At 46.4% G+C, this 27,264-nt stretch overlaps 1 long non-coding RNA gene across 1 annotated transcript in view; it reads right to left on the bottom strand.

Moving 5' to 3' along the window:
• LOC306801942 overlaps positions 1-27,019 on the bottom strand; it is a 114,631-nt gene extending 87,612 nt beyond the window's left edge. Inside the window, exons 1-3 of the long non-coding RNA XR_013774229.1 lie at positions 26,893-27,019; positions 24,456-24,703; positions 23,702-23,818 (exon numbers count right to left, since the gene is read on the bottom strand). This is a non-coding gene — a long non-coding RNA (uncharacterized lncRNA). The remainder of the gene's footprint in view (positions 1-23,701; positions 23,819-24,455; positions 24,704-26,892) is intronic.
• Positions 27,020-27,264: the final 245 nt, after the last annotated feature.

The following is a 27,264-nucleotide window of genomic DNA, read 5'->3' as shown; positions in this document are numbered from 1 at the left end:
GTTAGTGTTTGTCGCCAGGGCCTTCTGAGCATACCTGAGAAGCCCTATCAGAGGTGCCAGATCCTGAGCTCGTGGGCTGCTCCTGGTCTTTACTCAAGAGCCTCCAAGCCAGGACCTGATTCCAGCTGTAGGCAAGCCCCGAGATGGACATATAGACGCCTGGCTGAGGCCTCAGGGACACCTGCAGTTCCATCTAAGATGGTATCTGGGCACAAAGTGCCACCACAGACTTCCAGCTCTGGAAGCCACACCATCCCAAAGCTCCTGAACACTGAGTTACCTGCAGGCTGACAGGGAGCTATGGGGCACCTGGCTTCCCTCTGCTGATCCTGAAGGGAAAAACCAATGCCAGCAAGCTCAGATACAGGCTCACTCCACCGTGCTTCACCTCGTGCTCTTCACAGCTCAGTACGAACCAGGCCATAATGCAGTGAGGGTTGCCAGCCCATCCTGATGATGTAGTCATTTCCAATTGGCACTTGGGAGCAGTGAAGATGGGAGGCATTACTCATCGCCAAGAGTGCAGATGTTTCTAATTGCTTTCCATTACCAAGAATAACAGCTGTTTACATCTATCAGCAAATAATTCACAAGAGCTCCAGACTATTAAGATAACACACCCCACCTGGTCACCATCACAAGTTGTCAAGGCCAAGGTAGTGGCTGCCAGAATCCCCTTCTGCATCTCTGTTCATCAAATGACAGCATGTGTCACCTTCAGATATCCTTATGCTACCCCACAAGCCCTGGCGTCTTGGTGGCCTGACAGATCACACGGACATACGGATTCTTCATGGCACTGCAGTAAATGTTTTATGGTTATACCACAGTCAAGGGCAAATGACAGGAGCGAGGGGCTTGCAAATAACCCAGTGAAAGAAATACCCATGCTTGTAATAAAGTGGTTAGCAAGAAAGTGTGCCTTCTTGGCACACATTTGTGTGCAGAACAGCCTCTAGAAACACGCCAAGTAGCTGACAGTGGGTTTAATTTTGCAGCTCTGCTGTGCCTCAGCCAGGGCCCCGGTCAGGGGCCTGCACAAAAAATGGTCAGCACAGGAACTCACTGCTCCCCTCACTGACTCAAGCTACCTTTTCCAAGGCTGGCACAGGCCTTATGAAAATGAACTCATTTTCCTCACACCAGCCCATCTAGGCATGAGGGACTGTCCTTTTCCAGCTCTTCACACCTGGGGGCCCAGGTCTGTGACAGGGGCTCCCCACCACTTAGCCCACACAAATACGTAAGCAGCCAATTAACATTAACAATTAGGAAACAGCCAAGCCAACACCCCATAAGTGACTGGTATTTAATGAGCTGAGCAGTATTAACCATTTCCTGATTATTAAAGCTGCATTTTCATTTACCTCACAGAGCACTAAATCCACACGCCTGCTAACAAAAACCAAATTCAAGTGGATTTCTACCCTTGAATCTAAGATAACCGAGCTGACTTCTTGAGAAAGGAGAGGAAGGAAGGTAAATCCTCCATCAATTTTTTGGGTCCATGCATAAACCCCCTCCGCCAGCCATTCCCTGGCAACTCTTTCTCGTGTATAAATCTCTTGCAGAATGTATCAAATGTCTCTGGCAACAGCACTGGTACATCAGGGTCTTCTTCCAACAGCGTTTTACCCATTGCATGGAACTGTTTCCACTAGAGACAGCTTTCTTGATTATCATTTTACAGCCTAATAACTATCTAAATGCTTAAATTACTGACATACACTTGACCCCGCTGCACTTTGGCCCATGCTGAGCAGCAAGTGCTGCTTTAATTAGATTAGGATCAACGGGGCACCAATCCATCAAAGGGCCAGTGAGCTATTCCAAGGTCAATACACCAAAAACAAAAGGATTTGGACAGAGTACATCATTCAGAAGCTGCTTCTATTTCAGATATGTCACCTGTGCCCCCCTCCCAGACTGCCAGCCAACCCCTGCTCCATCCTTTACATCTTAAAAACTAGTTCTAGTTACAAAGGGTTCCCCTGTGAAGTTGCTGCACTACATGCAGTACCCCCTTTGATCCACTTTTGAGAACTGTGTTCAACCCCTCATGCTCAGGAATGGATCTCTTGTGTTAGTCCATCATGGCTTTCTGCCTTGGGAACATCCAGATGCCTGGTTGCCATCTCCTCTGCAAGTTTCCTTCAACACAGCAATCCCAGAAAAGGAATTACTGATCACTCCATGTTTTGGTCTCCCCGAGTTGTGCAGCTATTGTTGTTCTCATCACTTGTGCTAATTCAGGGCAGTGTCTCCTGCCCAGGGAAGGCTGCCAACAGGAGCAGAATGCCATTATGAGAGGAGGCTGCTGTGAGCTGCCACCATCACAGGGAATTTATCATTGCAAGCCACAAGCATAATGGACTCCTTCACCAAACGACTTTGGATACGCAGAGCTTGGCACCGACTCTGCCATCCACAGGCAATTACTAAACTGCAAACACATGTAATAGGAGCAGGGGACAGGGACATCACATCAGTGCAGACAGCCATCTCTTAGCAGCTCTGCACACACAGGCACAGGAATTCACTCCAAGAGTCCAGACTGCCTGACAGGCGGGCAGGAAAAAAAAAAAAAAACACTGGAAAAAAAAAGAAACTCCAGAGTTTTGCTAAACCCAGCAGCTCAGGAGAGAACTTAATACTGAATGTTTTTGGCTGGGAGAGTGAGCTTGGCTAGAAAAATCCAGATACAGAGGCCACAGCATTATTTATAAACCCCTGATGCCCCAACTTTCCATGTTGCTGTGCCCTACTCTGGATTATGGACCAACCCATGAACTTCATTAGGCACACCGACCTCTCCCAACACTCATTTCCTAAAAAGGCAATTTATTTTCCCAAGTGTTCAGCAGCTCAAAACTCCCACTCCAAGAACAAGTTTTTCCTTCTGTGTGGCCACGTGATCCTTCTAGGCCAAGCTAGGAAGGCAAGCCCTGTACCTGTGAATACAGACAAACAGGTGAATACAGCCAGTGAATCCAGAGCCCAGGAAAACCCTCTAGATGCTGCCACGTGAGCCTGCAGGCCCCACACCTTCACCATCAGGCTAGAAGCTCCAGTTCTTCCAAAATGGCTACTACCATCTCCTATGCTTCCATCACTTCTCTACTTAGGCTGCCTCATTTGGAACCAAACTAGGTATTTTATTTAGGCCTACACAGACTTTATAGTACAATTTCCTAGAGCCCTACCAAACTGTTGCCTTCCCATACATCCAACAAAGGAGGTGAGATCTGGATTTAGGACTCCTGCCATTTGCTTTTCTTCTGTTGCTGAGGCTCTAAGCAATCCCAGATCAGCCAAGTAAACAGAGCTGATACATGAGCAAACATAACTGTCCCTGCACATTTTCCAGCAGCAAATCAATTATAAAGATAGAGCTAAACTCATGAGGCGTGTAGACTACAATGAACTGTTACTTCCTTAATCCCTCCATTCCCCCAGAAATCCTCACTGGTTGGTGAGTGGATCAGCTTCCTCACCTGCTGTTATACAGGCTGCACACTCCCTGTGCCCTGCCCTCATACTCTTTTTTTTTTTCCTGTTGTGACTTTTTGTATCAAATATATTGCTGTTGGACATTGCTTCCTTTTGCTCTCCCATTTTTCCCTGTCTCCAGCACACCTCAGCCACTCTACCCCAACCCACCCATACACTTCTTGCTAAAGGAATGAGCAGAGCTGTGCCTCCACCCAGGGGAGACTCAAAAGATGCAGGCCATGTACACCCATGCTGTATGCATCAGCTTGTACAATCACAGGATAGTAAAACTGTTCCCAGTGGTATTTTTAAGACAATTGTTTAAAATTTAAAAAAAAAAAAAATCTATATAAATATATATAAAATAAAATCTAACAACTTGCTTGTCCTCCTAGCGGCAGCTTCCGAAAAACTTCAGAAAACTGCAACATTTAAAAACTTCAGAAGCAGCAGCTAGCTTAAGTGTTGGATTTTTCTCCCCTCCTTCTCGTCCTGATTTCCAATCCAGGCTCAGATTCCCACGTCCTCAGGCTCCCAGTGTGGCATGCGGGAGGCTGCCACCTGGTGAGAGAGCTCAGACTAGAGCGATCCAAGGGAAACGGCTTACAATTAGCAGGAACCAAGCAGCTGAGTTTCTGTCCGGGGCCAGCTCTCCTTTCCAGCCCAACTTGAGTACAGTGCCCCGGCAGCAGGAGCTGCAGCACACAGCCACAGCCCCCCCTCTACCCGCACAAAGCTCTAGCCCATAGGTTTCTTCTTCGGCACACAGTGCTGTGACCGAGTGGAAGATGGATAGATAAACGTCTGATATGTTGAGCCCTGAAAGACGCCGGCACAACCCGAGCCAATTAATCTTCCTGCAGTGCCTGCGCTCTAATGGGTGCCCAGGCAGACGCCATTCATCACCCCATACGCATCCATCAGGCTGCAGCAGGTACGGGGCCTGGCAGGGCTCTGAAACGCCTGGGGACAGGGCACCTCTGCAGCTGCACAGGGCAGCTTCTCCAGCTCATTACTTAACTTGGCCCTGGAAAAGAGGAGCCAAAGCCTCTTGCCAGCACTACTGAGCTCTTATCAAGACATGCAAAGAACACATTCTTTGACACAACTTGCTCATGTTGACAAAAAGGAGAAGCTTCTTTGCATTGAGTTGTTAAGCTCTTCTTTTTAAGGACAGGACACCCAACACAGCTTCCCAGGACGAGTGGCTGCACATTCACACTGCGTATCAATACAATGACCACGCCATCCTGAGCACTTCCACATGGTCTGGGAAAGCAGCTCCTGACACCTCATTTGCCCTCACAGAACTCAACACAGCCAGGGAATTCCCCCATCAAGGCTTAAGTGGCCAACTGGGAAGCAACTTCTGCTTGCAAATTGTTACCAGGGACCTTAAGAGGAGACTCAAATCCATCCCCATCCCAGTGCATACCATTCCACTTTTACAGCTACATGGAAACACAACCCAGCTAATGGGCACACAATACAGGAGATGCCAGAACATCCCTGTGATTTACAGGATGGCTAATGAGCACATCCAAGGAAGACTTCTTGTCTCCCATAAAACCAGACGGATGTAAGCACTGATTAGAAGCAATTAACTCCATGCAGCACTAAATAACTTCCCATCATTACCATACTTTCTTTGCCACCCCATAAGAAGTACACAGCCAAACACATGAAGTATAAAAACAGATATGAAGCCGAGGAACTTGGTACTCCAAAGACACCTTTACCACATCGGGTAGCCTGCAAGTGACAAGCCTTTTGTTTTGCTCATCCTTATGTAAATAGCCATGTAAACATCACAGTAAAAACCTATTGCTTACGGTAACCTGAGACCCACCACTTGAGTCATCACCAAAAAAGCCAAAAGGTCTGAAAACCGGGGATGGAATACTTGAATACTGACAGTGAAAATGCCATAAAGACACAGTCCAGGGAATTTAGGTCCTGCCTGCTCAGACGAGACAGACAGGAAGTCTCACGAGAGCCATCTCAGGTATTCCCTAGGGCCACCAATCATTTGGGCCTATTTTATAAGTAAGAGATTAAGAAAGAGAAAAGCAGTTAACGAATTACTGCTGCAGGTGAATGTTTAAGAACAAAGGATCCTAGGTATGAACTCTGCTTAGCAGCCCAATGCAATCAGTGCCATGAGCATAAGAATTGGTGTAGCCCCTGGGCTACAGCAGAAATAAGGCTGACATAAAGGAACACCATCATCCCTCAGCTCTAAAGACATTGTTGAATAATAAGCACCTCAGAGACCTAGCTCCCAAAACCAGCAAAAAAATTAACTTATTTGATCATCATCTTTCCCACAGGACTCCTGTCCAGTGTGAGCATCAGCAAGCAGGATAAGAGTTACATTCCAGCTGGAACAAATCTAATCTGCAACAGCAATCCAGAGCACACAGTTCAGGCATCAGTGTGAGAAATTCTGCCATGGACAGTAACCAATCAAACAGTTTTTGGAAGGTGCTTTTCCCTGACTCCAACTGCTGGCATAGCTGGTTTGTGCTGACAACAGCAACATATGAGATTTGGAGTGTTTGCAATGAAGGAATTTTCAAAAGCACTCTGCACTAGCATCTAGCTTTTCCTGTTCCATTAACCAACAGCAACAATTACCCAAAGGAATTGCCCTCAACTACATAACTGTACTAACAATTATGTTTCTACAGTAATTGCAGGATCATTCAGCTGAACTTCCAGTAAGTTTCTACAGAACAAGTGTTTCATACACATTTAAGGCTGGTTAGTTAGTATTCCTAGTGGAGATGGAAGGATTGAATATGATCATTCTCCTGATTACTCTCTGTCACTTTGCAGACTCTGCTGGTGACCAGTAACCACTCAGAGCCAAAGAGCCACTGTTCCAGTCCTACGGCACAGGTACAAGTTCCACAGGACTACTTGGCAAAGTCAGGTGTCAGAGTAAAGCCCGCAGTGCTGCTGCTAGAGGGGTCTAGTGAACACCCAGCCTCTGCTCACGGCTGCTCAATAAGCTGCCATCTGCTTCAGAGGGCCCAGGCTCTGCTTGAACAGCATTACATAAAACCAAGTACCATGACACTGCATGGAGTTTCACTTGGCTGGACCAAAAACCTCTGCAAAACACAGTTGCCCACACAATGAAGACACTGGACCCCTCAGATCATGGGGACCCATCCCCTACACAACAGGCACAAGGAAATCCTGTCTTGAATCAAAGTGCTGTACCCAGCAGTACCAGCGTATCCAGACCACCACACACCTGGAGCTCCCCGCCAGCAAGGGGTGTGTGCTGGTCAGATAGTTCAAAGCAGCAGTAGCTGGTGACATGAAAACCTTTTAGCATAAGGTATTGTGCATACAAGTTCTAGCCCCCGCTCAAATGCTTCACCACCTACCCACGGAATTAATTTCTCCCTTCCATCTAGCTGGGATTCCCCAGCGCTCCATTGGTCCCTCTCACAGGGCACCTCCAGGAGTGTTCAGCTCTGCCTTCTCTCACCTTTCCATTAGCAGCTGCAGACCGCAGCAACATCCCTCTCACTCAACACCTCCAGGTTCCCAGACTCCCTTAGGAGCACCCGCACCCTGCCACTGGAACTCGCCTCGCAGACTGAGCCACGGCAGGGCCTCCAGCGCCCATCCCCACCTTCTGCCTTTGCACACTCCCATACTGTTGTGTCAGTACAGTGAACAGAAGCTCCTGGCAGAGGCCTGTGGCTGCCTGTCTGCTCCAGCTGCCCAGGCTCCTGCAGATGACAGGGAGGTAACACAAGGCTACCGGGAGAGCCCAGTCTTTTTGCAGTGCTGCTCAACACATATATTTCTGCAAAGTCCCAGGACTGCTTGGGACTTCTCCCTACTTCCCTCAGAATAGAAAGCCATAGAGAAATGGCTTGTGGGGGGGAAGCAAAAAGATAGCGTGTGGTGGTTTGAAATGAGCAAGATGTTAACTAATTTTACTTTTAATCTTCCCTTTTGCTGCAAAGTGAGCCATTCAGGCATCACATCTTCTGCATTTTCCTTGCCTCTTTCAGAGAAGCATATTGGGGCAGAACTTGCCAGCTGTCTGCCTCCTTCGCCTTCTGCTACCATTATCCTGAGGTACCACCCCACCTTCTGGCCCTCCAGCTTGTGGGGGGGGGGGGGGGGGGGGGGGAAGAAGGAAGAGGAGGGAGGGAGGATGGGGAACGCAGTTACTCTCACAACACATCCATGGTGGGGAAGCCAGAACGAACCAGACAAATATTCCAATAGGACATGGCATAGATGGAGAGCTCTGATTTCTCCAAGCAGAGTTTACACCTGCCTCCATCCGTCCCCGTGCCCACCCCCCATGCACAGCAAGCCCTGCACGGCAGTTTCACTGTCACTGCCTTGTGACTTCATTAACCCTTCCCCATTAAACCCTCCAGTCAGACAGAGCTGCCCCTGCCCCCACCACGGGAGGATATTCTGATGCCCACACTCAGCCGAAGCAGTGACTCAAGTTGGAATGATGCATTTCACCGGCTGTGGACTCCAAGCACATCCAGCAGCCTGGCAATCCCAGCCCAAATGCTGCCTACAAGTAGGTGTAGCTGTTTGCAAAATATGCAGCACATAGAGCCTGTGTGTGGCAACAGCTCAGCAGCCACAGATGGATTTAAGGGATGTGGAGCATGAGCACATCACACAAATCTAGCATTTTTTCTATACCACTTTACACATTAAGAAGCATGAAAAAAAGGAAACAACACAGGATTTCTGCTTATCCACATGCTCAAATATTCCCCTCTGGTTTGTTGTTTTTTTTTTTTTTTATTTAATCAAACCCTGCCAATCTATCGTTTCACCTCAAACTGCTTTAACCCCTTCGGAGCTACAAGTAAACTGCATTTTAACCACCACATCATGCCCCAGTGGTATAACCAGGCAGCCTTTTTTCAGCAGTAGAACTGCACCAAATCAGACTTCCAGCCCAATCAGTCTGTTAAACTGCACAGAAACCCAAAATGCTTCATGAACAAGTTTCAAGTTTAGAAACAGGTTTTGTGTGCCTTCCCCTAAAGTTCATTTGCTCCTCTGCTTTCTCTTGTCACAGCACTCACCCAAAACCAACACAGCAAATAGAGATTACTCCATTGATGCCTTATGCAGTCAAAGACAACACGTAGGCTTTTGTCTTTTGCTGCTGCTCTTCTTCATACATCCCCTTCTACACCCATCCTCCTTGTCGAGGCCACAGTGCCTCAAAGCTCCCTGGCTGCCCTCTTTCTCTCAGCTGGATATTGTATGGCCATCAACAGTCCCATCTGACCCAACAAGCTGCTCCCACCTCTAAGGACACCACCTCACTTAAGTGCTCTACAGCTTCCAGAACTTAGCAGTAGTTAGACCTGCCACAATTCATCTACTCAATCTCATCTAAACCAGGTTTAAAACTTACGGGGGGCGGGGGGGGGGGGGGGGGGGGGGGGGGGGGAACCCACACTAACAAGATCAGACAGTTGTAATGTAGAATTCTCATCAAAATTATCAAGGTCATCACACACTGGGATGATTCTATCCTTTCTGGAAGAAACTGGAGTTTGGATTTTAAGTCCTGAAGTCTTCCTTGATAAACAATCAGCCTCTCCCATACATCACCAACCAACTAGCAAATGCCCACAAAGATTTCTGCTGACCTAAACAAGCTTTACAGCCAGAATTAGCAGGAGTCTCCAATACTTCCTTAGTGATAAAGACTGCTTCAAATAAGACTAATAAATCCAAAGAATCAGAGCTGAAAGGAAGCTCAAGAGGACCTTTCAGCCCACCCTTCTCCAAAGCAGGGTTTTCTGCACTTTTAACTCCTTATGATGTGAGATGGTATCATATATCTCCAAAGAACTTCTACAGTTTCAGTATTTTGCATTAGCTTCTGCCATCAACTTTGGAAACCCCGGGTAGGTGCCAATATCAGCAAGGGAAAAAGGCCTGGTTTTCCACCCACTCCAGCCATGGGAAGGAGTCTGAACACAAACTGAGAAACAAACCAACTCATCAGGATTTGAAATATTCCACATTCCAGACTCCAGATGCTAGGCAACCTGGAGCTTATCAAACACATCCCAACAGCCTTAAAAAAAGCCTTTCAAGAGTCCACTACATCTTATGAAACCAACTCATAGCTCACTGAATCCATGTGCTTTCCAAACTAGGTATTTGTTAATTCCAAGTAGTGACACCAGTCACAAGGTATAAGCTGTGCTCAGGTGTTACCGGTGGTCTCGTGATAATGCTGAAAACTAGCAATCCTGACCAAATTAACATCCTGAAAATAACAGGGGACCAGAAAACCACAAGTCAGCAGTCAGAGAAGCAGATCATGTGTACCAGTGCTAAAATGAATCATCACCCCAGACTGATGAGAGGACAGAGCCCTCACCCTTTCCCTCTGCACTGCTCCCTGCTTTGAAATCAATTCTTAAACCATCTGCCAGTGCAATGTAAATGAACTATTATTTTAGTGAGCAGAACTAGGAATTTCCCCCAGCTTTGTTTTAAGTACAGGTTTCTTCTCTTCCACTGAGTATATAGTGCCTTTCTTGTCCTTCCGGTATTTTTTAGATATTTAGACAAGTAGAAAACACACAAGAGGTCTTAAATATCAGTCTTCCCTAAATATCACCAGAAAGAAACACCACAAAACTACACTCAACTCCACAGGAAAAATGTGGTTCTGTTACATGCCTCCTCTGACATTGCCACCTCTGCTTGCTTTCATGGATGCCATAAAGCCACTGAAATCCATGAGGTGGCATTCATTTATACCAGCAGACACAGTTTGTATAATGACTAAGTACGGGTTCCTAGAGCTGCAGAACATGCTCCCTTTTATGCACTGTGTATTCCAGGTATGAAGAGGTACAAGTGGCCATCCTTGCCTGCACGTTTTTCTTCACATCAGCGTTTCTGAGCAGCCCAAGCAAGTGACTGCACACACACAGGACACTGCAGTTCAGCCCTGAGGGCGCCACCTTCCAGCAACGATCCAAGAGAGAATCCATGGCAGGTGTCTGAATGCACAGAGAGGTGACCTTCCCCGACACCGGCCCATGAGCTCCTCTTTCTCTCCAGCTGCACACGCACACAGCTGCTGAGTTACCCAGCTTCCTAGGCAAGACTGAGACACTTGATCCCCTACACCAGGCAGGCAGTCATAACCCCTGCGGCCACCCTGTACTGCACTGACAGCAATATTAGGAAAAACAACACAGGAAATACAGGGTGCTAGGTCAGTGAGAACACAACACCCCTCTTGCTTGAGGCTCTTTTCTACACTTCCATGCAGGTTCTGCCCTTGGCATGTTTTTATTTTCCAAACATCTCTTCCTCCAGCCTTTTGAGAACAGAAATGCTTGAACGCTACATTTCCGAGGCCCTTTATCCTAAACCGCTATTGAGCAAAGCAACCCAAGAGACGTTTCCTGCACACAGCGAGTTCTGCAAATGAAGGGTTAGAACTAGGCTCACTGTGAGGAAAACATGGCTGATGCTAAGGGGGACTGACAACCTCTGGTGTTCTTCTCTAGTTAATCTGATTACTTACTCTTAGAGCAGACAACATGAAATCCTTTTCATGCTGTTAAAATTGGGCTCCCACCAATAAGAAAAATTAAGGACTCTTCATTCCCACTGCAGCAAAAAGCATTCATTTTAAGTGCCTGCACCAGGTTTAGGAGTTTCACATCTGGACTCTACCATTAAAAACCTGCCTTGCATTTTTTTACAGAAAAAACAGCATCTATTTATACGTGCACAGAACTTTTGCTGCTATCTTTTTTTCAGCATGACATACTGTCCCTACCAAATTAAGCCCGAGTCTTCTTACCACAGTTCCAATTTTGTTTCTCATATAACACGTTCATAGCCAACTGCATCAGAACTCACCGGAAGCATTTGTTCAAGTCAACACATCTCGCAGACCCCAGACTCATCATTTGCACACAGAAACACAGAACAGGAAGGCAATCCATGAAAAGGCATTTAAAATGACAGGAGGAGTTTCATTTTATGCTTATGAACAGATTTTCAGAAGTGACTACCTATTCCATGTGTTTGGGTTTCTCCATTTTTTTCTCTAAATAAGTATTTAAGAAGCTGGATTTCAAGGCATTCCACTTTAAAGCAGTTCTCTCCATAATGGAATTGCAGCACCTGGAAAATCTTGGCTAAAAGAAATTCAACTTCGTGTGAATTAATGGTGCTCTGGAGAAAAGTAAGCAATCATCCAGATATGAAGCAGTTTTAATCTACCTGGTTCATGCACCAGAAACATATCATGCAAGCTGCGTAATTAACACTTTATATTGCAAGGGAACAAGCTTACCTTTGGAAAAGGCCACCCTCAAACTGAGAACACAGCAAAAAACAGAGGGAAGCCACTGTGCCTCGCCACAGTGTGTGTCTTGCTACTGTCCCTAACAACTCCATTCATTTTATACCTGAAGCACTGCTAAACAAAAAGTTGGAATAATGATGGAATAGCACAAACTAGACTTTTCTAAATGCTGCCACCTCTTAATTTCTTATTTGCCTCCACCACACTGATGTCTTGCAGGCTCCCCTTTAGTGCCTGTGCATGGAGCTATTAAATAAATGACTGTGTGCAGCGGCAGTGGCCCATGACACGCAGCCATTCCACACTCCCGATGCAAATGCAGCGCGATGGATGAAGCTGTCACACTGCATCCTCAAAAGGATATTTGTTAGCCTCATTTTGCTGCTGTCGTGGGCTGTAGATGTTACTCTGGCCTACCCTCATGTCAACAAGAGTTCAGACAGCACTGCAGGAAATGTCAGCATGAAACGCAGCACAGAAAGCATTCAGCTTTTCTCTACATAGCTTTCAGAAGAAAACAAAACCATTTTATTACAATGCAGAGAAAAGGCAGGCTTAGAAACATACATATATGTTCAAAAAGGTGGCTCATGCTAGGTGTGGAGGCTGAATTTCCAAGTGCTTTTGCAGTTCCATGATAGAGTTCTAACATCAGCTGCTCCAGTGCATCTACAATCCATATTGGTTGGGGATAAAGTTAGCATATGAAGCATACAAGGAATTAATAACTACCCCCTAAGTGACAACAAGAATGGAAGAGAAGCACAGCTCAAGAGAGGCTAAGGTGGCTGAGCACCTCCATGCCAGCACCACGGAGCACAGGAACCCATCTGCTATCCCCCTTCATCCATCTGCTGGGCTCTCCATCAGGACTGTTCATCCCAGCAGTGATTTCTGAGGCAAGTACTTGCGTACTCTAAACGGCTGTGATGCAACCAAAGTTACTTAGGGACAGCCACTGGAAGCTGGCAGCTTTTGACAAGCTAACACAGATAGGACTCAAATGTCTCTGAGAGAAGCCAGGATTACTCATTGTATTTCTCCTGGTAATGCAATCCTCACAAAATACCTACTTTTACAGACACCACTTCCCCCAGTCTGACCCAGTCAGCAGCACCTTAATGATCCACACACAGACACACACAACCACTCCACCATACACACACACACGCGCGCATATACAAATTATAAAAGCCAAAATAACTTTGGCACAACACAAAGAGGTGGTTGTCAACAAAAACAGATGGTCAAAGAATTGGGCAAACACTCAGAGTTCCAGAAATGAAGCTTTTGCTTTCATTCTAAATGCCACACTTCTTACCCAGCTCCAGACAAGAGGATACATGGAGCCAGTCACAAGCTCGCTTCCTGCCAGGCTTCTCTGTTTTCATGACAAAATTAAGAGTCCACAGATGGAATAACTCAAAGCTAATTTTTACACAGGTTGGTTTTCCCTCTCTCCCTCCTCCCCACAATTCCAAACAACAAGAATAACATATTGTATGAAATTAAAGAAACAACTACAAGGAGGGGGGAGTAAAGTTGCAGTGAGGTCATTTTGTTGCTATGACTTCAGTCATGCAGGGAGTTCGATTTAATTTGAGAAATTATTTCTTTCGCACCGTGCCTCAGGAAGTCTGCTTCAGCCAAAAGCCTGACAGTATCACACTCCACAATTCCAAGTTCTTATTTCCTCCTAGAAATTCAAGGCAACTATCTTATTCTTGCTCTGGCCTGTGATCCTACTGCTAACAACTTACAACAGGCCAAGCTTTCTCCCAGCCCTCTTACTGTCATTGTTTCCTCCCCTCTCCCAACTCCAGTGTAAGTCGGATTCCCACTCCTGCTGAATTCAACAGAGCCCAGTGGAAAGCAGACAAGGTAAATCCTAGAGGCTGGCTAGAGGATGCCTCCCTCATAGCACAATATATCCCAGGTACTTACTGGACACCCCTCTGAAACTGTGGATACAGGGAATCAAGTTCAATTAAGAAAAACACAGTATTAAGAAGCAGGAATATCTAGCAAAGGACGTGTTCATCCTTACCTCTTAAATAAGTAAAGAGATCCCATTATTTCTTTATCCCATAATTATTTTTCATGTCTTTCAAATGGGCATTCCCAAGAACGTGGCCAGTACCAAGGGTGTTCAAAACCTGTGGGCTGCATTAAGGCTGACCACCTCCAAGAAGCTACCGGCACTGCCTCATCAGGCTTCGCTTAATAGCAGAAAAACTGCTGCAGTGCATTTCAAAACTTAGGTAAAACAGGTTAAAATGACACATTTTAACCTGAACACCCAAAGCTTTGAGCAGAAAGGGAAAGTCACTGGCCAGTTTAACATTAACAATTTCCTGGGGATCAGTTTGGTATAAATCCAGCATCATTTCAAGAAGCTCTGCCCAAATGTCTAATTTTCAAACTGCAAATTTTTTCAGGATGAAATAGTACAGCCCAGTGCTTGATGCTGAGCCTGCACAAAGGGCCAGCAGCTGCCATGAATTTTGGTACAAGTAATGGGTTATTTGCAACTGACTGACACCAACCAACATTTAAAGCACCTGAAGAACAACAGCCTATCAGGAGACTTGGCCACCTTCCCTCCAGGCTGCTGTCAGCACTGACTGCACTGTGTGGATGCAGCAATACATTTCCATTCACCATACCCAAGGAACTACTACTCTGCTGCAGCTTGAAGCCACCATCCTGTTACACATGGCTCCGTGCAGCCCACAAGCCCAAGCAGAAGCTCTAAGACAGCAACAATTTCCCCTCAAGTGTGGGAGTACTGACTCTGTGGTGACATTCCTGGCTCTTAAACATTGCCTTCAGTCACTTTTTCTCTATGTTACACAGAGTTTGCATGTCTCCCCACCCAGCTATCAGAAAGAGCCAGTTTGCCCACACACATCCATTATCTGAATTTGCCCTCCATAAAGCTCCCATTATGGACTGAGCTGAGTGCTCATTAGCCACAGCCAACACTACAAACGACTGAGGTCAGCTGACTGAGAGACTGACCTTTCTGAGTATCATGCCTCCAAAATAAACTGCACCATCCACACCATTTGATGTCCTGGTTAATTGGAACCTCTTTTCCTGCATTTTGTCAAACACAGTAAATGTCACAGCAAATTTTAAGTGACAAGAACTTGGAAGACACATTTAATTTCCCAGTGGCATACAACAAACTAATCCAGTTTGCATTACGCTTGTTAGAGCTGATCTCAAAGGTCCAATGGGTAACTAGAGTTTGAGGAATGTTCATTTACAGATTAGCTCCTGCCCTCTGACCCTCAGCAGGAGCTTAATTTACAGTGATGCAAACTCAGCTCCACAGAGCTCCAAAGGCAGTCATGGGGAGCTGGAAACTCCTGACCAATACACAGATTCTGCTCCAGCATTGCTGCTTTGCCTCACCACAGAGCAGGCAGGAAATCTAGGGATGGGCCAGGTCGGATCCTTCAGGTCACGCTGCATCTCCCTGTGAGATGTACAGAGGCCGATGCACACTTCGGCTTGGGTGTACTCAGATACAGCTCAAGAGTTCTGACCCTCCCCTTTTCTTCCCGATCTAAGAAACCTCCAGGTGTATAAGGGTTGAACACTCTCCCACAGAAAACTAACTCCAAATGTTGATATGGATCAGAAACTTAACTCCTATCCTGAGTCTCATATTTTGTGCCTCTAAGAGCTCCTGAGTATCTTTCCTTACTAAATATGTCTTGTATTAGACCTACTCTTTTCTATCTTGGATGGAGAATTCACCTCCTTCCAAATCCACTGTACTTATTGCAGTTCAGTGACTAACCACAGGAAAACAATCTCAGGCCAGATAATTATTTAGGCAACTGGGAATTTTCCATTTCATTAGCTTTTTTCCCCACTTTCTAACTTCTACACAACTTTGGTCAGTCTGCTCTTGAAGCTGGCCATAATTTACTACAAACCCTCACTTTCAGTATATATAGTTACTTACATAAGCATACGCTCAAATGCCAGACGCAAATTTTAGGATTAGCTGACTGCTCTTAGTATGTTAAATCCCAGTGTATCTCTGTAACACAGAGATCTTCAGCTGCAGAGGGGAAATCCCAAATGTCCTTTGGAACATGAAACTTATTTTAAGCAAGCGTTACCAGGAGCATCTTTTCACAGTCCCAAATGACAGGAAATATGACTCCACATCCATGATAAATTGTCTCCTTACTGGATTTAATGGCTGCCATTGAAGACACTATCTTCCTTCCTATACAAAACCATCCCATAGTCTTTTGCTGGTTTCACAGCACCACGGAGGCAGGGTGCAAACAAGGTTTCACAAAGGACAGACCATATCCTACTCTAGGTACAAAGTCTCACTTAGACATGAAAGAAACAATGACAACCAACAATGGCAGCTCCATCCAGACCAATGCAAGATGGCCCATGGCTTCATCACCTTCCCACAGCCGTGGTTAATGCAGCTTGCTCCTTGGAGATTGCCAAGCTCTGAACAAGTGGTTGGGTAACAAGGAATAAACAAAGCTGCAGCCAGTACATCTGCAAAATCCACTAAGAGCACTTTATGTGTGTGACAGAGCAGGACTCCACAGACAGACCTGGCCACACCTACTCCTCTGGGGCTCATGGGGCTACAGATCACTTAGTCTAGGGAAAAGACAGTTCTTATTAGAAAAATAAGCAGTGAAAGACCACTGCAAAGCTGGGGACAAAGCCATAACTACAACATAAGAGCAAAGTCTTGAATCAAGCTTTTCAGAGTCATTTAGGGAACCAGAACATGACACACTTCATTCACAACTAGCTCTGATATATTTATGAGCTTTTGCATATTCCCAGAGTCATCCACTAATTCCACTATCCCTCTCGCCTTGCAGAGGTCACCTTGATTTACCACTGCGATGGGCCCAGGGTCCTTGAAAGTCAGGGGAAAAGTCATCTGCCCCTCATCTCTAAGGCCCAAAGACCAGAGAGCTTCCTCTGCTTGCTTTCAACAACTAGCGAACCAGGAAAATTTAGCTAAGTCAATTGGAAGTCATCAATGTACTTTTAAGAATTCTAAGCTCCCTTTGTTTTACACCAATTTTGCAGTAGCCTCTTTCAGAAGAATATTTGCTGTAGCTCACACCTAAGAACCACCCAGTCCAGCACACTCTGACAGAGGCCAGCAGCACACACCTTAGCAAGGGACACAGAATAAAGCAGGCCCACAGGGACATTCATGCAGGACACATAACTGGCCCCTAACAATGTGCGGCTCTGGGAGTGCCTGAGCTCAAGATGTCTTTTCTGTGTTTAACAATTCTCCCCAAGTTTCTATTCCAGGGACTCACCCAGACTTCACCCCTGCCTGACAAGCCATCACTCCGCCAAGTCAAACCTGTCTGCAAACCTGCATTCAGCTCCCCGGAGCCTTCCCAGCTGCCTCACTGCTCAGCCACACCTTCATCTCCAGCACACAAAATCATCTGTTCAGATCAGTGCAGACAGCTCACTTGAGGATCCTCTGCCACCAAAACAAAGGTCCCTGTCCTCTCCATATGTGGGAGACAGACAGCAGATGTATGACAGAGAATCCTTCAGTCTTAGGCACAGTTCTGTCACACATTTGGAACCTGCCACGGCGTGGGAAGATTCTGACACAACACGAGCAAGGCAACTACCCAGCACTGTTTCCAACTGTGCTGTCTCACAGTCATCTCAGCTCCTCGCCCAGGCTTTCCTGACAAACCCCCTCATTCCTACCCTCAAGGCTTCCTCCATCTCTCTTCACAGAAGAGTTCATTTCCCATAGGAACTACCCAGATTTCAGCAACTTTATTTCTTTGCAAGAAGATAAAAAGCAAACAGCAAAAGAAACAGGGAGAAGGGAATGGCCAAAACCTCACCGCAAGGTCAGGCACAAATTCACCATCAAACCGGTAACAGAGAAACTCACAATTAACATGTTCCTTCGGTGACATCATGGACATTCCCTTATATCCTTCTCCTTCCCCATCTGTCCCTTTGTCTCTGCGCTGACTCCCAAGAGGCCAGACCTACTGAGACACATCTGACAAGGCCTGCACAATGAGGAATAATGCACAGCAATTTGGTAAACATCCAATGGACACCCCACTTTCTGCTCCACTCCATCTCCACTTGGAAATGGATTCCATCTTTACCCTGCTCAGTAACTGATCCACACTGGTTGCATCCTTTCTCTGTGCAGCTCAATTACTAATTCTAGGCACTTGGCAGCTGGTCCGTTTCCTGTCCCATAGGAAAGGAGGACCCTGTCACATGACCAGAGAGACTGCTCTGAGAGCAGGGAGCCTTCCTGCCCAGGCACCAGGACCCACAGTTCCCAACCAGTAGCAACTGCACACTCCAACTCTTTCAAGCACAGCTTAATCCTTTGCAACTGAAAAAGCTGCAGAAGGTAACTGAACAGCTTGAAACCTCTGCTCAGACTCTCTGCTTGGGATGGAGATCGGATTCCAGCACCAGCACCTGAACACACGACCTTGAGCCTCTGTTCTTTCACTTCTTCACCACCCAGTACATCCAGTGCATACCCACTTACAAGCCAGGGCCCTCCAAAAGCAAGCCTGGCAACTCCACATTTTGCATCGCTTTAAGACCACAGAGGAAGAATTCCCATATCCTCAAAGAGCAAGTGCTCTTGTTCACCTTCTCCACCACACTTCTTCTCTAAGACACCAACTGTTAAGGCCATAAATTCTACTGATATAATTTGAAAGTCCCTTGGAATAATTTCCCTTGTTCACTCATTCTCAGCTGGCAACTTTTAGGACCACACAAAAAAAAAAATTAATAAAATACAGTCTGTAAAATACATAAAATGGACTAAGCTACACTGCTCCAGAGGTGCAAGAGCCTCATGCACTGCAGATAGATTAGCTGGAGTCCTTAGTTCTGTCCCCCTATCCCTTAACATCTTTTTCCCTGGCACAGACCTGCTTCTTCCACTCAGACTGCAGGCTCTGCAGCCCAGCTTGCCTTGCACTCTCATTTCCTCCAACACCTGACACAAGGGACTGGGCTCCAACCACCAGACATGCAAGCAGAAAGGGATCAACTCACCCTACAAAGACTCCACTTTCACCAACACATTGCCAACAACCTCTCTGGCCACAGCACATTCCAGCAGTTTACTACTTCAGCAAGAAACTCTGTAGCCACTGAGCAACAGCCTTACAGAACACAACCCTGTATGTCTCCAGCCATCATGTTTGCTCAAACATCATTTTAAGTCTGCTCGCTTCATTCTGCCTCAGGCCCAGATCACATCAAGCAGACCAAACCCAACCGGAAGCACGAGCTCTCTAAAGCCTCAATTAGCCAAGCAGAGGCTTCTGTACAACTGAAGAAGCCTCTCTAATGAGAGCTTTCCTTTCAGCTCTTTGATTAAGCAAAATGGCCAGAACAGCAAAAGTGACAGAAATGTTCACTGGGGACCTTACATTTAGCCTGTGTAGGCAGGCAAGCCAAGAGCAGCTGATGGAGGATGTCAGCACACGCTCCATGACTGAGAGCCCTGGGAACAGACAAGCAGAGCTCTGCACCACAGTGCTGCCCATTTCTTATAGCAGTTACCCCAAAAATGCCACATGCACAGTCCATTGAGCTTTGAGGTCTCTGCATCATGGATGGTTTATCTGGAAAATGGGAGCAGGACAGAAGTGCAGAGGTTTCCTCTGCTAGCAGGAGCAAAGACAGGAAGGGGAAACAAGCACACAGAGTAAGGAAAACACCATATCAAAGGAAGCAAAAATGACAAATGAAGTACAATTTAGTGAAAACTTAGCTCTTTACCAGAGATTAAGAGATTAGTAACTCTTTACCATAGGACTTTCAGGAGTCAATATCAAGGGCAGCAGGGGCAGAATCATGCTGTGTGGGTCCTGAGACCAGAGAATGGGAGGCTCTTCCATACCAAGACTTAACACAACAGCTCTTTTGGAAGAGAGAAGTGGTGGACGGCCAGGACCCTCTACAGCTCTTGGAATTCCCTTTAAACACCCTAGGCTCACAGCAAATGCAGCACTGGACAGCGCTTTTGAGTGAGGATACACTGGATACCCAGCTGTCTCTCCTTAAAACAGCCATCACCTTATTTAACAGCCCCTGCCTTGATTTCACATTTCTCCACAGCTGTCACTGAGTTCTCCCATACTTGAGCAGTACAGAGCAGCCCAAATAAGTAAGCACTGCCACTTGGAGCAGGTGCCTCCTTCTGAATCCCAACTTCACTATCTCATCCAGCAGAGGTGGGAACAATTTAGTTACTCAAGGAAAACGCCATTAACAGATTCCTTTTACACCATTCTTCTGGAAGCTAGAGTCCACTGAAATCCATGTAAAACATTAGGTTTATCCATAAGGTTCTGCAGAAGCACTGCTATCCTTGCCTCTGGAAGCTGTGGCTGTGTGCAGCAGCCAGAACCAGACGTAGTCAGGCAAGTTGTAAAGAGCTAAATGCTCACTGCCAACAGCCACTCCTGTTTCCTCTCAGGCATCGATAGCCAGAGGGTTAGCATGTACATCCTGCGCCTCTAGAAACAGTCTTAAATCGAACATTTTTGCTGCCTTTGCCCTGTCAGGCAGGATAATTTTGTAAGTCATCGACTGCTGTATGTTACGAATAATTGAAAAAATTATTTCAGATAGCTATTACAATGCTCCAGTGACATTTCTTTCACTTGACCAGCAATATCCGTAACAGCATCTATCCTCCTCAGGATTTGGTGCTGTAGATACTGTCCTACTCGAACAAATTTCCATTGTGATAGGCAATCCGCCCTGCCTTTATTTTCCCCACCAAACATTACTCAAGGAAGCAAAACTTTCCTCCTTGCTAGGCTCTTATGTCTTCCCTACAGGCAGTTCATGTATGTTAAAACATCTATCAGCTCTGTCTTCCCAGTGAGAACAGCCACCTCATGCTTTCCTGAAATTACCATACAGATTGCTTAGAGGGACTAATATGATTTCGCTTATTTAGAAACCAACAGCTGGGTAATATCACAGGTTCTTTTAAGCCTGGTTTGTGCCAAGCTTGAGCTGTCAAAAGCAGACAGGCTGGCCACAGAAACAAAAGCACAGAGTCCATCCCTGGACCACCGGGCTTGCAATGGACAGACCAGAGCAAGTTAAGACATTAACAACTAAAAATATTCTAACATTTGGCTAGGAGCTCCTATGGGAACCATGGCAACAGAGGAGGGTTACAAACTACAAGGCTTGACCTGACTGGGAACACTGGGCTAGCCCATCTTTGGGAGAACCCAGGAAAGGCCAGCTTGACAGGAAACAAATATTGCAAAAGCATCATGGAACCCCCCTGCAGCTTGTCCCAGGGGTGGCTGGAACCCGGTGAACTGGCACCTCCTCACATGTCTAAAACAAAGCTGGAGGACAGACTTAGAGTCAAACATCAGCCTGCAAGCCTGTGTCAAGCTAACAAGGTTACACAGAAGGTCCTGAATCATCACACATTAAATCAAACTCCCCTTTCCCCAGCCTCAAAATTTGTGATCGGAGGCACAAAGTTACTAGCCAAGTGATACCAGAGATATTTAACAAACTCCACCTCCTTGGGAGAAGACTCCCCAGCATAAAGCTAACAGATCACCATGAATTTTTTAAAAACAAAAAAAAAAAAAATCGGTAGGTTTGAACATCCAAGAAAAGCATCTAGAATTTGAAAATAAAGAAGGAAGGGTTTAAGGAACATTTAACACATTTGTGTTATGTGCTAAGATAACATCACATCTCCCAAACAGTTAAGTCTTCCATTGCCTTTCATTTCTCATGTCCGTGCTCAGACACCAGAGACATCAGTCAGAAAAACCCCCTTTGTACCACCCTGGCCCAAGGCACTTCAGAACACAGTTAAGCACCTGCTCAGATTAAGACCAGTCCCAGAATCCTTTTTTTCACCAGTGCATACACTCCACAACCCTGCAGGCACAATTCCTAGCAAGCTGCAAGGTAAAGGCTCCTCTTCTCTCCCTAGTTCTTAAAGCCCAATAAAAATTATTTACAGCCTCCCCGGGTTATCTGATGTAATCCTTTCCAGCTCAAGTATGACACTTGCTGGGACACCATTAAGTTTCTTATGGTGCTCTGACTAGCAATCACATCTGTACCTGACTGTCAGGGGACACTCTTGGCTGAGCCAGCCACCCTGGTCTATGCTGAGAGCTCTGAAATTTCTCAATTGAAACATTTGAAAGTTAATGAACCCTTCTAACACAAAGCTCCCACAGCTCAAGAGCTCTTTTATGAGCCCAGCACACCGTGGATACACAGGAAAAGTGCACTTCAGGCAGGCCTCTCTTTTCAGAACGCACCCAGGCAGAAGGCCTGACTCTCAGGCACAGCACCTGGCAGTCAGGACCAAAAGGCACCACCCACAGGATAGCTCGGTGGCTCTGCCACATTGGTACTCCAGGCCACACCCTGCTCCAAATAGGGTTGCCTATAATCACAGGCCTTCACTGCATGAACACATGACTGCTATAAATGGCAAATCACTCTTAACTCTTTGGAAATAGTCATTAACTCCCAGCCACCGTCCAAATGTGAAACATATATAAAAATCTTCCAGAGTCACCTAGATAGAAATGTCATTGGGAGGAAAAAAAAGACAAGGTTTTCAAAGCAATAATTTACTTACGTGCATCTTCATTTGAACTTCAGTTCCTCGTTCAGGAACACTTTCCTGTCCTGAAACTTCATGCAGTGGGACCTGATGTCAGAGCCCACCCCCTGTACCCCCCACAGTACCACATGACCACTGGTAAGCCCCAAAATCCATTAGTATCCAGAACACAGAGTCAGACACAGAGAACTGCTGCCATTTTTACAGGCATTGAACAGGTTCTTCACAGAAGGCAGGACCAAGAAAACCCAGTGCCTCTTCTCCAGAAGCACAATATTCTTCCGGCTTCCACTCATACCAGCTCATATTCCTCTCTCCCAGGCTGCATACCCAGCCCAAATGATACCATCCGGCCTGGGATACCACGTGTTTAAATGGGAGCATTGGAATGGAGGCCAGCCCATACCCAAGTGCAGGGTAGACTAGGATATCATTGCCACAGCAGAGAAAAGGACTGGCTTTTGTCTTTCAGCTTTTGGGTCTCACTTCTTTCCCTTGTTTTTTAATTGCTAAGCCTGCAGTTGGGGTAGAGCATGGGGAAGGGAGCAGAATCTGGTGAACAGCTGGGGCCTATCACTTTTCATTGCAGGTCTTGGAGAGATGTGGTTGACAGAGTGATGCACAGAGGCTGTCCCAGTTAATGACTTCACCACTCTCCATCATTATCCCCATCATTAGGAAATTAGGAGGACAGAAGGTATTTACTGTAAACCTGCCACCTCCCAAGGAGAGATAAATAGAAACTGATAAATGGGATCTTCTGGTGCTGTTCGTCTATTAACCTTCTGCTTCCCAGTTTAGGCATATGCATGCTACCCTGCCATTAATATCCAGTAATTGGCATAGCAGTGGGCAACGCGCTCGTACCTTGAGCATGGAACATCTCTGTGCTGCGTGCGTGCGCACGGCAGGCACACCACAGCTCTGCAGCTGGGGTCCGGAGGGGCTCCTGGGCACTGCTCACACCCGAGCCCTCAGGCCGAGCGAGCAGCCAGACCTGCTAGGTCTGAGCACCAGGCATGGGCTCCATGGCAGGAGACGTGGGAGGAGGAGAGGGTGTGTGTGTGTGACCAGCCCTGTGTGTGTGTGACCAGCCCTGCGTGGAACCGAGGAGCCAGCACTTTGGGACACTGGCACCTCCAGCTGAGCCGCTGTGTGTTCTGTCTGCCTACCTGTCAAAGCAGCTCACAGACACCTTCAGGGATGAGAGTCCCACTCACTGCTATCTCTCAGCATCCAGGAAAGAAGCATTTTCCTCACCATCTCAAAGACATGTGTTCTGCAAACTGCTAAAAGAAAAAAATAGCAAGTTTCTGAGGGCTTGGAATTTATGAACTTAACTTGCTGGTCAAAAGCCAGCCAAGGTTTCAGGAACCTGGACTGAAACTTCTGCAGCTCCCTCCCTATAAAAAGGGCTCTTTGCATGTGCTGACTTGCTTTGCTCCCACTTTGAAGCTCTGAAAAAGAACAAGTCCTCAAAGGGACAACTGAGCTGCTTTTTTCCTCAGTGACTGAACCCTCCAAGGCTGAAGCAAATTCATATTCAGAGACCAGGATTTTACCCATATGGAAAGCAGGCCCACATGCAGGTCAGTCAAAAAACTGCAACTCTCTTAATAGTTTCTTTCACCTAGAAGATCACACCTCCACTTTCGAAAAACCCTGACCCACTGCTACTTTCCTCTAATACCTGACATTATTAACTGCTTTACTCACCCTACCTCTAGCATTTTGCCTTCAGCCAGCATTATAGATATATATACATATATCTTCAGCCAAGATGACAACAGCATGTCTGATGAGGAACAATCAGAACAAGTTAACACAAGTCTTAAGACTCCCACGTTAGTATGGCAATATTTATCAACATGTAACCTTTTCCAGAAGTTCAGGGCAAGCAGAGGGCCTATTCTTGCATGCACTAACCTGGCAAGCAGCACATCTGCTCTGTGTTGGATGGATGGCTCCAATACCATAGCAGGTAAGCGTTGCAGGCAGGAATCACGTCCGCTCCTTCCACACGCACTCTCTTGCACACATCAACTCAGTGCCGGAAACCAAAGCCAACGTGACTGTGATGGCGAGTTCTAATGGGAACACTAGTATTAATTCCCATCTGTCTAAGCAACTGGCAGTGTCCATCAATTACAGCAAGAGCCAACTAACAGTTGCAGCTGCAAAATAATAAAAGCAGAATTAACATTTCAAGTTGCTGTCATTCACCTGAATTTTTTACAGTTGTAATTAGCAAGCTGCAGAAGCTGTCAACAATCAACATCAGCCAATCTGTCTGCACCAGGAACCCAACTGCCTGCCAGAAATTGTCTTCGACAGGTTTTTTTCTCCCCATGCTTCCCTCCATTAAAATTTTCCCTTCAAACCCCCCTAACACTCTCATCTCTTTTACCACCAGTCACTGGAATTGAACATGTCAAAACAGCGAGAGACAGAATGACTGACACTTAACTGATAAAGTCATAATTATTTCCTTGCTCCAAAGCTCAGTATCAAAACATGCTGCTGTCTGTCTCCTCAGGCCTTGCTTCCCTGCCAGTAAAGAACCAGTGCTGCAGCCCCTTCCCAATAACACGACTCTTACCAGACCCCAAACATTCCTTATGTGGAGAGATCAAGATAGTGAAAGATCCTTTCCAGCTGAAGGCCTGCTCTTTGATGAGCAGGTGCAACTGTTTCCCAGTATTTAGCAGAAGAGCTTGTTACTCAGGATCACCCAAAGGCCCAGAGCTCCCTGGGCTTCAATTTCCTTTTTCTGTTGCGCCACACCACACAAACAAGAAACAAACCAAAAACTGACAACAAGTCAAAACTACACTAATCCCAAATATTTGCTCCTTTCAGTGTCCCCCACAAACCAATTCTTTTTAAAGACCTGAGAGCACGCAAAGCATCACCCTTGGAGAGTACAAACCACCTAGAACCAGATGCTGTACTTTCAGGGTAAAGTTAGGTTCTTTGTTGGGTTTTTTCTGTAGGTTTGAGGGGTTTTGCTGTTTTTAGATTTTGAGTTGTTTTTGTTTTAGTAAATCCTCCCATTTTTAAAGCTACCGACGCTCCTCGAAACCAAGTTGTGGCAGAGGTAAGATACACGTGCCACATAGACTAACCTCTGCGTTCAGAGCTGGTTAGAATACATGAGGCGCACTGCAGCAAGCAGGGACACCTGTAAATGGCCTGGACTCCACGGCCCTCACAGGTGCATCCCTTTAGGTAATTGCTGTTAGGGGAACTTAGCGCAGCTGGGGGAGCTCTCGGCCCCTGCAGCACTGCTGTGCTCGCCACCACCACAGGCACCCGGCTGGGGCACAGCTGTGGGTAATGGGCAACAAACGCTGCCTGGAAGGGAGCCTCTAACTCTGCACTATGCTACCCGACCTCTCCTCTATGCATTAATCCATCTGCTAGCTCAGCAACCACAATGAAATGATAAAGCTACATTTAAAATAATTTAAACAAAATAACCCAAAAACAACAAACACCCCCCCCCCAAAAAAAAAAAGAAAACCCAAGAGCCTCAACAATTTGTATATCCCGCAACAAAAAACACATTAACTACTCCTTTTCTTCAGAAAGCAGTGCACAATAGATTTCATAGACAACTCGTGTAAATAGATGCAAACCCTTAATATTAATATAATTAGACTTATTAATTATAATAACATAATATTATAATTAGACTTATATTAATATAATTAGACTTAATATAGAATTAATATGTTACTACACATACTCACTCTGAATTACTATCCCTGAGTTACCATTGTTTTAACAAACTAAAACACCAGAACAGAACACAGGGCAGAAGACCTTTCCCTGCCACTCTTACACACATCATACGGATAAACTGAACAAAGAATAAAAGAAAAATCTAGCTAGTAACACAGAAATACCTGAAGAGAATATTAGAGGAAAAGTTCCTTGGCACAAACACCACCAAAAGCGCAACAGGCAAATACAAACAAAAAAACATACTATTCCAGAAACTGAGACTTAAATCTCTTAGCACAATATTGGGCAAAATCCACCTGGCTTTGCAAATCACTCCAAAGGACATAAATCCCTTTTTCCCCAGCTAAACAGTGAGGTATGCTTCCAGCCTGGGACAGAGCCTCCAACCTCGCACTGCCATATGGAGCCAAACCTACTTGCTTCCCAACATCACAAAAACCTGCTTTCCTCAAACCCAGACAGCATGCGACTATGCGACTGGGAGCAGCAGGAAGGGTACAGGACAAGCATTTGGGCTTAAGGAACCTGCACTCCCATCCCGAGGGCACTCGCAACCCCCCGGCAGCCTGAAGTACCCGGAAACAATCCCAGCCCGAAGTGAGTAAAGCCTTCTTACCGACAAAATCCAGCCGAAGTCCCAAGCATGGCGGGATGTGCGGGAGGAGTGGTTCCCAATGCGGCCTGACGAACGAGACCGGACCGGAGTTTCCCGCCGCTCACCTGAGGGGAGCGGCGCGTGACTGAGGGCGAGGCTTAACCGCCGCTCACCTGAGGGGAGCAGCGCGCGCCTGAGGGCGAGGCTTAACCGCCGCTCACCTGAGTGGAGCGGCGCGAGACTGAGGGCGAGGCTTAACCGCCGCTCACCTGAGGGGAGCGGCGCGCGACTGAGGGCGAGGCTTAACCGCCGCTCACCTGAGGGGAGCGGCACGTGACTGAGGGCGAGGCTTAACCGCCGCTCACCTGAGGGGAGCCGCACGTGACTGAGGGC

Source organism: Erithacus rubecula (genome assembly GCF_903797595.1).
Source record: "Erithacus rubecula genome assembly, chromosome: 5".
NCBI lineage: Eukaryota > Metazoa > Chordata > Aves > Passeriformes > Muscicapidae > Erithacus > Erithacus rubecula.
Note: the sequence above shows the minus strand (reverse complement) of the source record. Positions and strands in the feature narration are given on the sequence as shown.